The 16,553-nt window shown below is 40.1% G+C and overlaps 1 long non-coding RNA gene across 1 annotated transcript; it reads left to right on the top strand.

The window, feature by feature from the left end:
• Positions 1-10,531: 10,531 nt before the first annotated feature.
• Positions 10,532-15,632, top strand: LOC140186710 (uncharacterized). Its single transcript, XR_011882924.1, has 3 exons — positions 10,532-10,582; positions 13,991-14,056; positions 15,588-15,632. It is a non-coding gene; the product is annotated as an uncharacterized lncRNA (long non-coding RNA).
• The last annotated feature ends 921 nt before the right edge of the window (positions 15,633-16,553 follow it).

Genomic DNA, 16,553 nt, shown 5'->3' with positions numbered 1-16,553 from the left:
AAATTATAGGCCAGTGAGTACAGTGGTTGGTACGTAGATGGAGAAGATCCTTGAGAGGCAGGATTTATAAACATTTGGAGAGGTATAATATGATTAGGAATACTCAGCATGGCTTTGTCAAGGGCAGGTCGTGCCTTACGAGCCTGATTGAATTTTTTGAGGATGTGACTAAACACATTGATGAAGCAAGAGCTGTAGATGTAGTGTATATGGATTTCGGCAAGGCATTTGATAAGGTACCCCATGCAAGACTTATTGAGAAAGCAAGGAGGCATGGAATCCAAGGGGACATTGCTTTGTGGATCCAGAACTGGCTTGCCCACAGAACGCAAAGAGTGGTTGTAGACGGGTCATATTCTGCATGGAGGTCGGTGACCAGTGGTGTACCTCAGGAATCTGTTCTGGGACCCTTACTTTTTGTGATTTGTATAAATGACCTGGATGAGGAAGTGGAGGGATGGGTTAGTAAGTTTGCTGATGACACAAAGGTTGGAGGTGTTATGGATAGTGTGGAGAGTTGTCAGAGGTTACAGAGGGACATTGACCAGATGCAAAACTGGGCTGAAAAGTGGCAGTTGGAGTTCAACCCAGATAAATGTGAAGTGGTTCATCTTGGTAGGTCAAATATGATGGCAGAATATAGTATTAATGGTAAGACTCCTGGCAGTGTGGAGGATTAGAGGGCTCTTGGGGTCTGAGTGCATAAGACACTCAAAGCAGCTGCACAGGTTGACTCTGTGGTTAAGAAGGCATATGGTGTATTGGCTTTCATTAATCCTGGAATTGAATTTAGGAGGCGAGAGGTAATGTTGCAGCTACATAGGACCCTGGTCAGACCCCACTCGGAGTACTGTGCTCAGTTCTGGTCGTCTCACTACAGGAAGGATGTGGAAGCCATAGAAAGGATGCAGAGGAGATTTACAAGGATGTTGCCTGGATTGGGAAGCATGCCTTATGAAAACAGGTTGAGTGAACTCAGTCTTTTTTCCTTGGAGCAACAAAGGATGAGAGGTGACTTGACCGAAGTGTATAAGATGATGATAGGCATTGATCGTGTGGATAGTCAGAGGCTTTTTTCCAGGGCTGTGATTCTGCTGTGAACTTGTGACATGGATAGCTAAGAGGAAAGATTTGGTATGATGTGATTTAGATTGAGGGAGATTGTGGATGCTCTCTGTCATCAGGCAATCTTTTGGAGCTTGAGAGCCAACAAAATTCTATAACATCCAGTGTGCAAAATATATAACTGCGCATAGGTTGTCATGCAACAGTTGTGTTTATTTAGGTTTGAAGATATTGTGTGTAAGTCTGGAGAAAGTGGGAAAGGATGGTCAAAGGAGCAAAACCTATTTGGATGTAATTAGTCCCTGGAGCAGCTTACTCGCTTTTTGTTAGTTTCTAAAGGTTCCAGCACATTGATGTAGTCATAAAGAGGGGAAAGCAGCGGCTATACTTTATAAGAGTTTGAAGCAATTTGGCATGTCAACAAATACGCTCAAAAACATCTATAGTTGCACCATGTAGAGCATTCTGACAGGCTGCATCACTGTCTGGTATGGAGGGGCTACTGCACAGGACTGAAAGTAGCTGCAGTAGGTTGTAAATCTAGTCAAATCCATCTTGGGTACTAGCCTACAAAGTATCCAGGGACATCTTTAGGAAGTGGTGTCTCAGAAAGGCAGCGTCCATTATTAAGGACCTCCAGCCCCCAGGGCATACACTTTTCTCACTGTTACCATCAGGTAGGAGATGCAGAAGCCTGAAGGCACATACTCAGCGATTCAGGAACAGTTTCTTCCCCTCTGCCATCCGATTCCTAAATGGACAGTAAATCTAAAGACATTACCTCACTTTTTTAACATACAGTATTTCTGTTTTTGCACATTTTTTTAATAATCTGTTCAATGCCATTAAGAGCATACTCACTAACTGCATACGGGGCATTTGTCCCGTATTGGACGACAAAGCACTCCAGCCGTTGGTGAAAATGCTCAGCGGATTATCGGCACCCAATTGCCCACCACTGAGAACATCTACCATAAACGCTGCCTGGGCAGGGCAAAAATCATTATCAAGGATGCATTTCACCCTAACCATGGACTTTTTACTCTCCTCCCATCCGGTAGGCACTACGGAGCCTCCGCTCCTGCACCAGCTGACATGGTCCCTTCTGGCAATCTCCCATCATGCCATTTACCTCAGGAATTGTCGTCTTTTACTTCTTCTTTTTTGTTTTATGGTGGTTGGCAACCAGTTTTCAGTGCATTACTGCCATCTGCTAGACTTCTTATGTTCCAACCAAATATGTCCTGGAGTTCTCTACTTTAGACAATCTAGTTCAGCCTGCAGTTCTCTATTAGCATCACTCTGTAGTTGCAATTCCTCGTGAATGCTTAATGCACTCATTAGATAATGCCGCAAACTGCTATTCTTCCCTAATTTTGTCACGTTTTCATGTAGTTGCATTACCTCAATTACATTGATTTCATCCACATCACTTGTAAGACTAAAATCGTCTTGTTAAAGAATAGTAATTATCGCACGTTATACTTTTTAAAATTGCTGGTTTTCCCAGTCTATCTGCTTTTTCAGGTTTTCCTTTTCTTGGATTGTAGCCCGCAGTTGTTTACTGAGATCTCTGAGTTCTTTTTCATTTGCTTCCACGTTTTCATTTTATAATCTGAATGTAGATAATTCACTTTGCAACAAAGTCCTTGTCCTTTTGTATCCTTGTAATAATTTCCTCCATTTTCTAATCTCTTTCCATCTCACAGTTGTTCTTGTTGGGTACTCCTATTTGTTGTTGGAGTCCTGCACATTTACCCTGGGCTTCAACCATATAATCTGAGGATTTTCCTTAAGTTCTGAAACATTTCTTAAATTCTTGACCATTTGCGATAAATATACTGCCATTAAGATTCCATCTCCCCTGCCTGTGAACTGTTGGATCCACCATTCAGCGTTTCTTTGACTTCTTCCCACCTAATCCCTTTAATACTAAGATATTTTTCTGCAGACTTGACTATAATTTTAATTTTCTCAGTTCTTTTGTCTGTTTGCGCTGAACAATTAATTGCATCCACCATAAAAAGCATGAAATCCTTTCTACTCATTAATAGTATATCCTTATTTTCCATATTACAACCCTCACAATTCACCAGTTTATTATTCCCTGTATTTGTTTGCTTGACAGCCTTTTATCAGCAAATTCTTTCACTGCCTCTGTATAACTGATTCCTTGAGTGACTTTTACATATTGTATCTCAGCCACCTTCTTGCTATAAATGCACCCTCGATAAGCTGCACCGTGTTCCTCACCACAATTGCAGCATTTCAGCCTAGCTCCCGCTTCACATTTCCCATATTCATGTTCTCCAGCGCATCTCCCACATCTTTGTTTTGCTCTGCAGACCACCACAATGTGCCCGAATTTTTGACATTTATAGCATCTTAAAAGCGGTAGTATATATGTTCTAATCGCATAACACATATACCCTAAGTTAGTCCGCAATCTCTCTTCATCAAAGTTAATCATTACCTATAAACTATCACACTTTTTCCCATTTTTTGTAACTTTCAAATGTTTGGCCTCGATAATTTTTGCTCCTTTTATGTTCTGTTTAATCTCATCCATAATAACTTTTGTTGGTATCCTGGAAATAACTCCTCTAGTCCACTTTCTATTGTTGGGTATTGAGCATTGTACTTCTTTGCCGTCTATTTTACTTAGTCTTATTACTTTGCCTTGCTGAACACTATCCCGACAAATCACAAATAGCGATCTATTTCGTAAAATCTTTGCTCTTTTAATCTCATCTATAATTTTGTTGAGCATCTTTGTCAAACGAATCGGGTTCCAATCACCAAAAGACACCCAGTCTTCGCTTGGTTTTATAATTGCTTTAATCTCATCCTCTTTCCATTGTTTTGCTGTCCTGTTTTGATCATCCGCTGACTCCTCAGAGTTTGATATCCCGTACCTCTGCTTTCTTTTCTTCCTCTTTGCATTCTGTCCCTCTTTCCCACCGACCTCCATCTCTAGTTCACTTCTACTCTCACCAAAAACTTCCTTCAACAGCTTGGTTCTTTCCTTGATGTTCTCTCTCTCCATCATTTTCCAGTCAGCCGTCTTGACCCACTGCTTCCAACATACCTTCGCAGCTCACCTCTCACACCTATGTTATCAACCAGCCACTACCTCTGCAACAGCCACCTCAGAAATTGGGCCTCAATCACCTCATTTCAATTCCAATCATTCCCAGGTGCCACTAACTACACACACCTGCTTCCCATCAGAAACTGTAGGATAAAGACCCTGTGACCACAACAAGAAGTTAGTTGACTCTTGTATGAGTAACCTTGTTCAATGGTTTTAGGATTATCAGTTCTTATTCTAGCATTGTTCCTGAATTCTCTACTAAAACTAAGACTTTGGCTAAAGACTCTCTCTGGACTCCAATTCCATGCTCGCTATGACCATAATGCCTCCCGACTCGGCCTCTGTGCCTGTGTTCAGCACTTGGGTTCGTTTCCACCGCCATGTCCTTGCAACACCAGCAGGCTCAGGAAGAGCTTGTTCCCTGAGGCTGTGATGCTGCTGAACCTCACATCACAGCGCTAAGCAGAATTGCACCCATATTGGACTGTCTCAGTACTTTTATATTTGTATGCTGTGGTACTTACTCTTCATTCGCAGTTATTTTGTAAATAATAGTATTCTTTGGGACTTCTGGTCAGATGCTAATTGCATTTCATTGGCTTTGTATCTGTACTTGGCACAATGACAATAAAGTTGAATCTAGTCTAATATATGTAATTAATTTACCTGTTATTCATTATGTTTTATTTTATTTATTATTATTTTTTCACTCTCTCTGCTAGATTATGTATCGCATTGAACTGCTGCTGCTAAGTTAACAAATTTCATGTCACATGCCGGTGATAATAAACCTGATTCTGTTTTGGTTGCTGTTTACATGACATTATCCATTCTATGCTAAATCATGCAGATAACAACTTCCTTCATGGAAAAGAAACTCACATTGCGAGTGTGTGTGCATCTCATCAGGCAGAACACACAGAACCTTGAAATGGATGCGTCCTGCAGCATAAGACAAGAAACATACAAAAAATTGACCATATTATTTTTTTAAGAAGTACATCATGTCATGGCCATTGAGAATAGTAAAAGGAAACACATGGAATTAACATTTCAAGAATATGAATTTCCTTGTGTTCCAGATATCACGACTGTATCATCTCCAACCCCATCAGTTGCACATAGGTCAGAATAATTCAGTATTCAGTCCTGAAAGAAAATCGACCCACTGATCCTCTTCTTGTAGTTGTACAGAAGCCATTAGTACCAGCATATGTGCATGAATTTAAACTTAAATCTGTCATGTCAATGTTTGTACTTGAAATGGGATTGTATTTCTGGAATGTCATGATTTGATGCTCGAAATTGATGTTGCCTGGAGCAATGAGAGTGAGTTGTGGGCATGGAGAAATTCAATGGTAAGAATCAGTAAAATGTTTGGTTTATACTTCTGCATTCAATGGAAAAGCTGTTGTTGTTCGCCAGCAGAGAGCACATTCTGCTCCAATTTGAGGGAAATGCTGTTCGGGTCAAATGCATTGATTTGCAGCTGATTTGTGAAACTAGTATTAGAGATTACTTGCTCCAGTTGTCCAAAAGGGGTAAAATACATCTTTCTGTGGACGCCGTATTACTTGTTTTTGTCGCCTTCATGCAAACCCATGGTTATTGGTCCCTATTCCTAATTGTCATGTCTTCTCTGAAATGCAGCAACAAAACTGATTGTGGAAACAGGCAAAACTACACCAGTTCAAGTCAACACAGCCTGTGAGTATATGCATTTCACGCATTATTTCATGATTTGAATGAGAGTCTAATGTGTATTTGTCACTTGGATAGCTACGAGGAAAGATTTGGTATGATGTGATTCAGCTTGAGGGAGATTTGTGGATGTTCTCTGTCATCAGGCAACCCTTTAGTGCTTGAGAACCAAAAAAATTCTGTAAGATCCAGTGTAGTTCAGCAACATGGAAATAAGTTTGTCATTGCAGATGGACGATGTGCAAAAAATATAACTGCGCAGAGACTGCCATGCAACAGTGGTGTTCATTTAGGTATGAAGCTATTGTGTATAGGTCTAGAGAATGTGGGAAAGGATGGTAAAGGAGCAAATCATTACATTTGGATGTAATTAGTCCCTGGAGCAGCTTACTCACTTCTTGTTAGTTTCTAAAGGATTTGGATACTTTTCGCATGACATTATCCATTCTGTGCTGCTTCATGCCAATAACAACTTAATTTTCCCACTTCCTTCATGGAAAGATCATGAATATCAACTTCATGTCCAGTGTATGAGGTTCACCTGTTAGTTGTTTGGAAATATCTACTCAGTCAATCACGCCGAGGTAACTCAAGGCATCAAAGAATGTAGCTATGTACCTGTTGTCGTTGAGACCACTCATCAGAATGTGGAAAAAGGTGATGAAATTGATTTCGACCGTTTAAGGACTGTCAGCATGAGTCTGAGTATTTTGAGTATCACAGAAACGGATGATATCCACAGATGTTCAGCCAATAGTGTCTGGGGATTTCAGAGAGACTAGTAGAATTAGGGAAAAGAGAAACATTGATTCAGGACATGGCGGTTGATGGGAAAAATGCCTTTTTAAGAAGCGAGGTCAGTTGTGATATGACAGTCCAGATTCACCAGAATGCTTCATGCCCTAGGGAAGTGTACAGTAACTCAAACAAGCTCACATTGCAACAGTGGTGTGCATCTCTTGAGGCACAACACATGGAATCTTGAAATGGATGCGTCCAGCTGATTAGCCAAGATACACAGAAAAAAATTACCATATTATTCTTCCAAGAGTACATAACTACATGATCACTGAGCATCATTTAAGAAAATACATGGAACTGACATTTCAGAAATATAAATTTCCTTGTGTTCCAGATATCACAAAGGTGACAGAGACGGTACCGTCTCCAACCCCATCAGTTATATGTTAAGTCAGAATAGTTCAGTATTCGGTCCTGAAAGAAAATCCACCCAATGATCCCTTGTTGTAGTTGTACAAAAGCCATTAGTTGCGGCATATGTGCATGGATTTAAACTTATATATGTCAATGCTTGTATTTAAATGAGGATTGTATTTCTGGAAAGTCATGATTTAATGTTCGAAACTGATGGTGGCTGGAGTAAAGAGTGTAAGTTTTCGGCATGGAACAATACAATGGTAAGAATTAGTAAACTGATTTGTTTTTCCTTCTGCATTCAATGGAACGGCTGTTGTTGTTCGCTAGCATAGATCACATTCTGCTCCGACTTGAGGGAAATGCTATACGGGTCAAATGCATTCCATTGCAGCTGATTTGTGAAACTAATATTAGAGATGGATGTCCAGTCCCTATATACTTCCATCCCCCATCAGGAAGGTCTCAAAGCTCTCCACTTCTTTTCGGATTCCAGACCTAATCAGTTCCCCTCTACCACCACTCTGCTCCGTCTAGTGGAATTAGTCCTTACTCTTAATAATTTCTCCTTTGGCTCCTCCCACTTCCTCCAAACTAGAGGTATAGCTATGGGCACCCGTATGGGTCCTAGCTATGCCTGCCTTTTTGTTGGCTTTGTGGAACAATCTATGTTCCGTGCCTATTCTGGTATCTGTCCCCCACTTTTCCTTCGCTACATCGACGACTGCATTGGCGCTGCTTCCTGCACACATGCAGAGCTCGTTGACTTTATTAACTTTGCCTCCAACTTTCACCCTGCCCTCAAGTTTACCTGGTCCATTTCCGACATCTCCCTCCCCTTTCCAGATCTTTCTGTCTCTGTCTCTGGAGACAGCTTATCCACTGATGTCTACTGTAAGCCTACTGACTCTCACAGCTATCTGGACTATTCCTCTTCTCACCCTGTCTCTTGAAAAAATGCCATCCCTTTCTCGCAATTCCTCCGTCTCTGCCGCATCTGCTCTCAGAATGAGGCTTTTCATTCTAGGACGAGGGAGATGTCTTCCGTTTTTAAAGAAAGGGGCTTCCCTTCCTCCACTATCAACTCTGCTCTTAAACGCATTTCCCCCATTTCACGTACATCTTCTGTCACTCCATCCTCCCGCCACCCCACTAACAGTAGGGTTCCCCTGGTCCTCACCCACCACCCCACCAGCCTCCGGGTCCAACATATTATTCTCTGTAACTTCCGCCACCTCCAACGGGATCCCACCACTAAGCACATCTTTCCCTCCCCGCCTCTCTCTGCATTCTGCAGGGATCGCTCCCTACGCAACTCCCTTGTCCATTCGTCCCCCCCATCCCTCCCCACTGATCTCCCTCCTGGCACTTATCTGTGTAAGCGGAACAAGTGCTACACATGCCCTTACACTTCCTCCCTTACCACCATTCAGGGCCCCAAACAATCCTTCCAGGTGAGGCAACACTTCACCTGTGAGTCAGCTGGGGTGATATACTGCGTCCAGTGCTCCCGATGTTGCCTTTTATATATTGGCGAGACCCGACGCAGACTGGGAGACCACTTTGCTGAACACCTACGCTCTGTTCGCCAGAGAAAGCAGGATCTCCCAGTGGCCACACATTTTAATTCCACATCCCATTCCCATTCTGACATGTCTATCCACGGCCTCCTCTACTGTAAAGATGAAGCCACACTCAGGTTGGAGGAGCAACACCTTATATTCCGTCTGGGTAGCCTCCAACCTGATGGCATGAACATCGACTTCTCTAACTTCCGCTAATGCCCCACCTCCCCCTCGTACCCCATCTGTTACTTATTTTTATATACACATTCTTTCTCTCACTCTCCTTTTTCTCCCTCTGTCCCTCTGAATATACCCCTTGCCCATCCTCTGGGTCCCCCCCGCCCCCTCGTCTTTCTTCCCGGACCTCTTGTCCCATGATCCTCTCGTATCCCTTTTGCCTATCACCTGTCCAGCTCTTGGCTCCATCCCTCCCCCTCCTGTCTTCTCCTATCATTTTGGATCTCCCCCTCCCCCTCCAACTTTCAAATCCCTTACTCACTCTTCCTTCAGTTAGTCCTGACGAAGGGTCTTGGCCTGAAACGTCGACTGCACCTCTTCCTACAGATGCTGCCTGGACTGCTGCGTTCACCAGCAACTTTGATGTGTGTTGCTTGAATTTCCAGCATCTGCAGAATTTCTGTTGTTAGAGATAACTGATTCCTGTTGTCCAAAAGTAGTAAAATACATCCTTCTGTGGAAGCCATATTACTTGTTTCCGTCACCATAATGCATATCCTTAGTTACTGGTCCATATTCCTAATTGTCATGTCTTCTCTGAAATGCAGCAACAAAACCAATTGAGGAAACAGGCAAAACTACACCAGTTCAAGTCATCACACCCTGTGAGTATATTCACTTCAAGCACTATTTCATGATTTCAATGAGTGTCTGCTGTGAATCTGTGACCTGGATAGGTAAGAGGAAATATTTGGTATGATGTGATTCAGGTTGAGTGAGATTTGTGGATGTTTTCAGCAATGAGGCAATTTTTGACACTTGAGTGCCAGCAAAATTGTTTAAGATCCACTGTAGATCTGCAACATGGAATTAAGATTGCAATGGCAAATTTGCAGATGGCCGATGTGCAAAAATATAATTGCGCAGAAGCTGTCATGCAGCAGTTGTGTTCAATGAGGATGAAGTGATTGTCTGTAAGTCTAGAGAAAGTGGGAAAGGATGGATGAGGGAGCAAAAGCTCTTTGGTTGGAATTTGTCCCCGGAGAGTTTGTTTGTAAAGGATTTTGTTACTTTTCTCAAGACATAATCCGGTTTATGCTAGAACATGCAGATGACAATTTAATTTTGCCACTTCTTTCATGGAAAGATCATGAATATGCACTAGTGTATGAGGTACACCTGTTAGTTGTTGGATATATCTATTAAGTCAATCACGAGGAAGTAACTCATAGCATCAAGGAATGCAGCGAATGATCTGTGGTCGTTGAGACCACTCATTAGAATGGCGAAAGATGTAATGAAAGTGATTTTCACCGCATTAGGTCTATTGGCATGACTCTTGAGTGTCTTCAGTTTTGCAGAAACTGATAATCTCCACAGATGCTCAGCCATTAATCACTTGGGATTTTAGAACGTCTGGAAGGATTAGGAAAATGAGAAACATCGAATCAGAGTGCAGCAGTTCTTTAGGAAAAATGCCTTTTCAAGAAGCAAAATCAGTCGAGATACAACAGTCCAAATTTGCTAGAGTGCTTCATGGACAATGGGTAGGTGACAGGAACTCAAAGAAACTCAGATTGCTACAGTGTGTGCATCTGATCAGGCCTCATAAACGTAATCTTGAAGTTGATACATTCTGCAGCATAAGACAAGAAACATAAAAAAATTGACCATATCATTTATTCAGGAGTTGATAATGTTATGGCCATTGAGAATAGTTTAAGGAGATACATGGAATTGACTTTTCAGGAATAAAAATATCCTTGTGTTCCAGATATCACGAAGGCGACAGAGACTGTACCGTCTCCAACCCCATCAGTTACACGTAAGTCAGAGTAATTCAGTATTCAGTCCTGAAAGAAAATCCACCCAAAGATCCTCTTGTTGCAGTCGTACAGAAGCCATTAGTTGCAGCATACATATGTCAATGCTTGTACTTGAATGAAGTTTGTATTTCTGGAAAGTCATGATTTGATGTTTGAAATTGATGTTGCCTGGAGTATAGTGAGTTGTGGGCATGGAGCAGTACAATGTAAGAATTATTAAAGTGTTCGGTTTATACTTTAGGATCCACTGTCGTTCAGCATGGAAATCAGTTTGTAATGGCGCATTTGAAGTTGGACGATGTGTAAATTTTTAACTCTGCAGAGAGTGTCATGCAACACTCCTGTTGAATATGATATGAAATGATGGAGTGTAAGTTAGAGGAAGTGGGAATAGATGGATAAAGGAGCAAAACATTTTGCAATGGACTTGGAGAATGGAGAACCTGACTCAATTTTGGCTAATTCTGTTAAGTAGTTGGTTTCCTCTCAGGTGACATTATCCATTGTCTGTTACATTATTGAGATGACGATTTTATATTGTCACTTCTTTCATGGAAGGATCATAAATATACACCAGATGTCCAGTGTATGAGGTACTCCTGTTTGTGAATGTAAATATCTAAACATCAATGGTTTGGCAGCAAATCAATGCATCAAAGAATACAGGCATGTTCATGAAGTCCTGTTGACATTCAGTCCACTCATCGGACTGGGGAAAAATCATGATCAAATTGATTTTGACCTCCTAAAGATTGTTGCCACATAACTGAGTATTTTGAGGATCTCAGAATATGCTGTTTTCCTTAGATTCTGAGCCACAGGTATCTCTAGATTTTTTTTTTATAGAGAATGGTGGAGTAGAAATAACAAACTAATATTGATTCAGAGCATAGTAGTTCTTTGGGCAAAATGCCTTTTTAAAGAGCAAAGTCAGATGCCATTCACCAGACTGCTTCAAGCCGACAGGTTTGAGATGGTAATTTAAACAAACTCTGATTAGAACAGTGATGTAAAAAATAGCATCTTATAATGCACAACACATTGAACCTTGACATGAACGGCTGTAGTGGCATAAGACCAGAAACATACAAAAAAGCGACCATTTTATTATTTCAGGATGTACATAATTTCATGGCTATTTAGTGTAATTTAAGGAAATACATGGAACTGAAATTTCCTTGGGTTCCAAATACCACAGGGACAATTAGAATGGAGGTGACAGAGTCTGTACTGACACCATCCCCGTCAATGACCATAAGTTCACAATTACTCAGAATTTAGTCTTGAAGGAAAATCCCCATCCAATGGTTTCTTTGTTGCCATTGTACAGAGGTCATTATTTCCAGCACAACTGGATAAAACTACACTTAAATATGTCCATGCTTGTACTTGAATGAGGATTGCATTTCTGCAAAGTAATGTTTTCATGATCAAAATTGATGTTGGTATGGAGCAAAGAGAGTGAATTGTTGGAATGGAGCAATGCATTGCTAATAATGAATAAAATATTCACTTTATATTTGTGCATTTCTTGAGAAAACTGTTGTTACTCTCACCAGCATAGATATTGCATTGCACTCTGATTTGAAGCAAATGCCATTCGGAATCAGATGCATTCCATTGCTGCAGATTTGTGTACCTAATATTGGACATATCTGATTCCAGTTGTCCAAAAGTTGGAAAACACATCTTTCCATGGTGACCATAGAATGTTTTTCTGTAGTCATAAGGCACTTCTCCTTATTCATAATTTGTCATAAGGGAACTTCTCTGTTCATTCTTCTTGTTTATAATTTGTCATGTTTTCTCTAAAATGAAACAACAAAACTGATGGTGAAAACAGACAGAACTACATCTGTTGAAGTTGCCACACCCTGTGAATATAGTGATTTCAATGTATTCTTTTATGACTTCATAGTGAGCCTGATGTGAATTTGTGACTTGGATAACAGATGGGAAGTATTTGGAATGATATGATTTAGAATGAGGAAGAATTCTGGATTTTCTCAGTCAGCTGGTTATCTTTTGTTGCTTGAGATCCATCAAAGTTTGATGTTTCAGGCTGAGACCCTTCACCAGGACCCTTCATGACCCCTCATTAAATATTTTGGCCTGAAACATCGATTGTTTACTTTTTTCCATCGATGCATACCTAGCCTGCTGAGTTCCTCCAGTATTTTGTGTGTGTTGCTTGGATTTCCAGAATCTGAAGATTGTCTCTTGTTTGTGATTTATGCACCCCAACTCATCTGAAATCACCAAGCATCTCCTCTTCTATAATCCGTATACAGTCCACGACCTCACTACGCTTACAATCACAGTTCTCTCCTGTTTTTTTCCAGATGAAATACAGATGCAAAAAAAAACATTTAAGATCTTCCCCATCCTTTTTGTCTTCATGCATAGATGGCCACACTGATCTTCAAGGGGCCCAGTATTGTCTCTTGCTATACTTTTGCTTGTACTCTAGCAATCTTAGTCTTTGGGAATCACCTTATTTCTCTTTTGCCTCCTGTGCTCTTTTAGCCCTCCTAATTTCTCTTTGAGGTTGCCTTGCACTTCTGATACTGAAGTGCCTCATTTGATCCAACCTGCCTACACCTGATGCATGCCTCCTTTTTCTTTACCTGGGCCTCAGTATCTCTCGATAATTAAAATTCTCTACTGTTAGCCCCGTATTTTATACTAACAGGAATATAAAGATACTGTTCTCTCAAAACTTCACCAGTGAAGGCCTCCCACTTACTAAGTATCTCTTTGCCGAACAACCCATACACACCTACCAGATCCCTCCTGATGCCATCAGAACTCGCCTTTCTTCAATTTAGAATCTTATCCCTAGAACCATTCATGAATATTCTTGCATTCTGACATGAAATTCTTTGAGTGTCAGCAATGAATTAGGGACAGTAACAACTGAAGTGACTGGGACCATGTCAACTCCCACTCCAGTCATTAGAATGAGAATCAGGTTTGTTATCACTGACATATGTCATGGAATTTGTTTTGTGGCAACAGTACAATATTACATACTGTACATAAATTACTATGAGTTACATGAATAAATAAATAGTGCAAAGAGGAATAGTGAGGTAGTGACTTTGGACTATTCAGAAATCAGATGGCGGGTGGGATGCAGCTGTTCCAAAAACATTAAGTGGGAGTCTTCAGGCTCCTCTATCATCTTTCTGATGGTAGTAATATGAAGAGGACATGACCGGATGGCTTTTTGCACATTTAATAACAAATATGAGGGTAAATTTTACTTTATTATTCACAATACTTGTCTGTTGCAATGTGAACGCATTGATCTAATTTTCCTTTATGCGGAATCAAAAATGATCTTGATCGTTTTTGGAAATATGTTGTATTCCATTGAACAATTTATGCTTCCTGATATCTTCTAGACACCACTGGGCAAACAACAACTGTACTGACAGGAACCACTGCATCTACTCACACTACTATTAGCAGTAAGTCTCGGGTGTTTATAAGTTAACCAGCTGCAAAGGCAACTAGTGAATCTGTTGATACTGAGACCACAGTTTCTTTATTCATTGCTTAAATATTGAAACTTGTGTGTCAGGCATTCCTTATATAACATTTCCACTTTGTCAGGGATGCTGTTGATTAAATCGTTGTTTTTAAGTTTTAAAATGATACTGTTCTATGATGCAAAAGTATCACTTGGTGGCACACAGCAATCCTGTGATTTGAAACTAAATCCTTCATTCAGTTCTTGTGCATTGATTGCATGTACTTGTCTGTCATCTCTGTTTTCCAAATTTGCAACTGATGAATGTTTTGTTGGAACTAAAAGAAAACATTGAGGTGCTTGCTGATATTCTTTCAAAAATCTGCCATGTTAAATTATAGTTCTAAGTTAAGATTCAGTCTATTCTATCATTTGAAGCCATTGTTCTTGCAGCTTTATGTTTTTTTAAAATTACCTGTCTTTCAAATAGTAAATTTGGGCAATTTTAGGCATCGTTCTGGAAATTAGTCTCTCCCTTGCATTCAACAATTTCAAATAAGCTAATTGCAGGGCTGCATTTGTACAACAGAAATTATGAAACAGTGTTTGTAATTTCATTTCCGCTTTGCTGATACTGATTGATTTTTAAAAATAACTTGGCCCATTCATCATTTGAAAAATACACTGCAGCAATTATCTATAAGAGTTCTTGTTGAACTTCTAGGTGACATTTGATAGTGGTTACATGGGCAACTGACTTTGAAACCCAATTATGCAGAAAATAAGTCTGAAGCAGAATAATTGCATTGCATGAAAAAATGTGAAACTACAGGTGCTAACAATAAATCAACTCATTTCACCTAGAACAATAGAAAACTGTATTTATAAAATTTTATTTGTTGATGCAATTTGTTATTAATGTGTACCTCATCTGCTAGTTTTCTGCAAATTATTTAAATTCCTCCTGAATATGTGTACTGCCCCTCCTTTCTAACCAGTTCCTTTGTTGTAGAAGCATAGAAAACCAACAGCACAATACAGGCCCTTCAGCACACAATGCTGTGCCCAACATGTACTTACTTTAGAAATTACCTCGGGTTGCCCTTAGCCCTCTATTTTTCTAAGCTCCATGAGGGAATTGAGGGAAATGTTTTTGTCATAACACCATATCACTGAGCTCTCTACCTTCTTCCTGTATTCCAACTCATCATTATTTGAAATGAGACCCCTTACAGTAGTATCATCTGCAAACTTGTAGGTGGAGTTAAAGCAGAATCTGGACACACAGTCATTATTGTCTTGGGAGTAGAGTTGGGGGCTGAGGATCCAACCCCGTGGAGCACCTGTTCAAAATAATCATGGGGGGTGTTCTTGTTGCCTATCCCTATTGATCGAAATTGCTTAAAATTCTTAGCTTGGTGTTCCTTCTTAAATTGTCACTCAGATCTTTTAGCATATGTTCTATTGTGGTAGCAACATTAGAAAATTTCTATCTTCACTACGTTAATGTGTATTCATTTATTCTTAAGGCACAACATATTCAGGATTTTTAAGTACAGTACCTGAAACTACAGCACCTTCATGTGTGGTATGTCAACGTATTTACAATATTCAATTAAGACTTTTTGCATAAATCATTTAAAAAATATTCTAAATGCAATACTCTCATTTAAAATATTCTTGCTCTACTTGTATCAAATGTGGGCAGTGTTTACTTTCTTCATAACCTGGATAATATCATTCACACATCACGAAAATACTGGGAAGATGTTTCTTCTTTTTGTCAGGGCTTGGAAAAAAAACTTAGACGACCTTATCTGGATGGCATTCTAATACTAAAATCTTGCCTTAGTTCATTGCTAAAATGGTATTCAAGATCTTAATTTCTGGACCACTTTTATTCTTTTGATAATTAATACAAAACTTTTGGGGTGTCTATCCCCAAATGCTCACCCATAGATACTTCAGATACTTATTTGACTTCATGCCATCAGTGAGGTCCAGTTGTTTCCTTTCTTTTGGCTCAAAGGCACATATTTAAAAAATTCTGACATTAGTGAGATATATGAAATTCATGGTGAATTGGCTGTTTGTATTCCAAATTTAATTGTCAATGGGCAAAAGAAGGTAGTGGTTGATGGGACTTTATCTGGCTGGAGGTCCGAGACTAGTAGTGTTCTGCAGGGATTGGTATTGAGACCTCCACTGTTTGTGACATGTCAATATATTATTTGGGTAAAACTTAGATGGGTGGGTTAGTAAGTTTGCAGACAACACAAAGATTGGTGGTGGTGTGGATTATGTTGAAGATTGTTCTCGAGGTACAGCAGGATATAGATCAAATGCAGGTAAGGGTAGAGAAATGGCAGTTGGAGTTTAATCTGGTTAAGTAGATCAAATGTAAAGGGATAAAAGTTAATGGCAGGACCTTCAGCAGTGTTGACGTACAGGGAGATCTTGTGGTCCAAGTCTATAGCTCCATGAAAGTGGCTGCA

The sequence above is a fragment of the Mobula birostris genome, chromosome 23 (genome assembly GCF_030028105.1).
Source record: "Mobula birostris isolate sMobBir1 chromosome 23, sMobBir1.hap1, whole genome shotgun sequence".
NCBI lineage: Eukaryota > Metazoa > Chordata > Chondrichthyes > Myliobatiformes > Myliobatidae > Mobula > Mobula birostris.
This window is presented reverse-complemented; position numbering and strand designations above follow the sequence as displayed.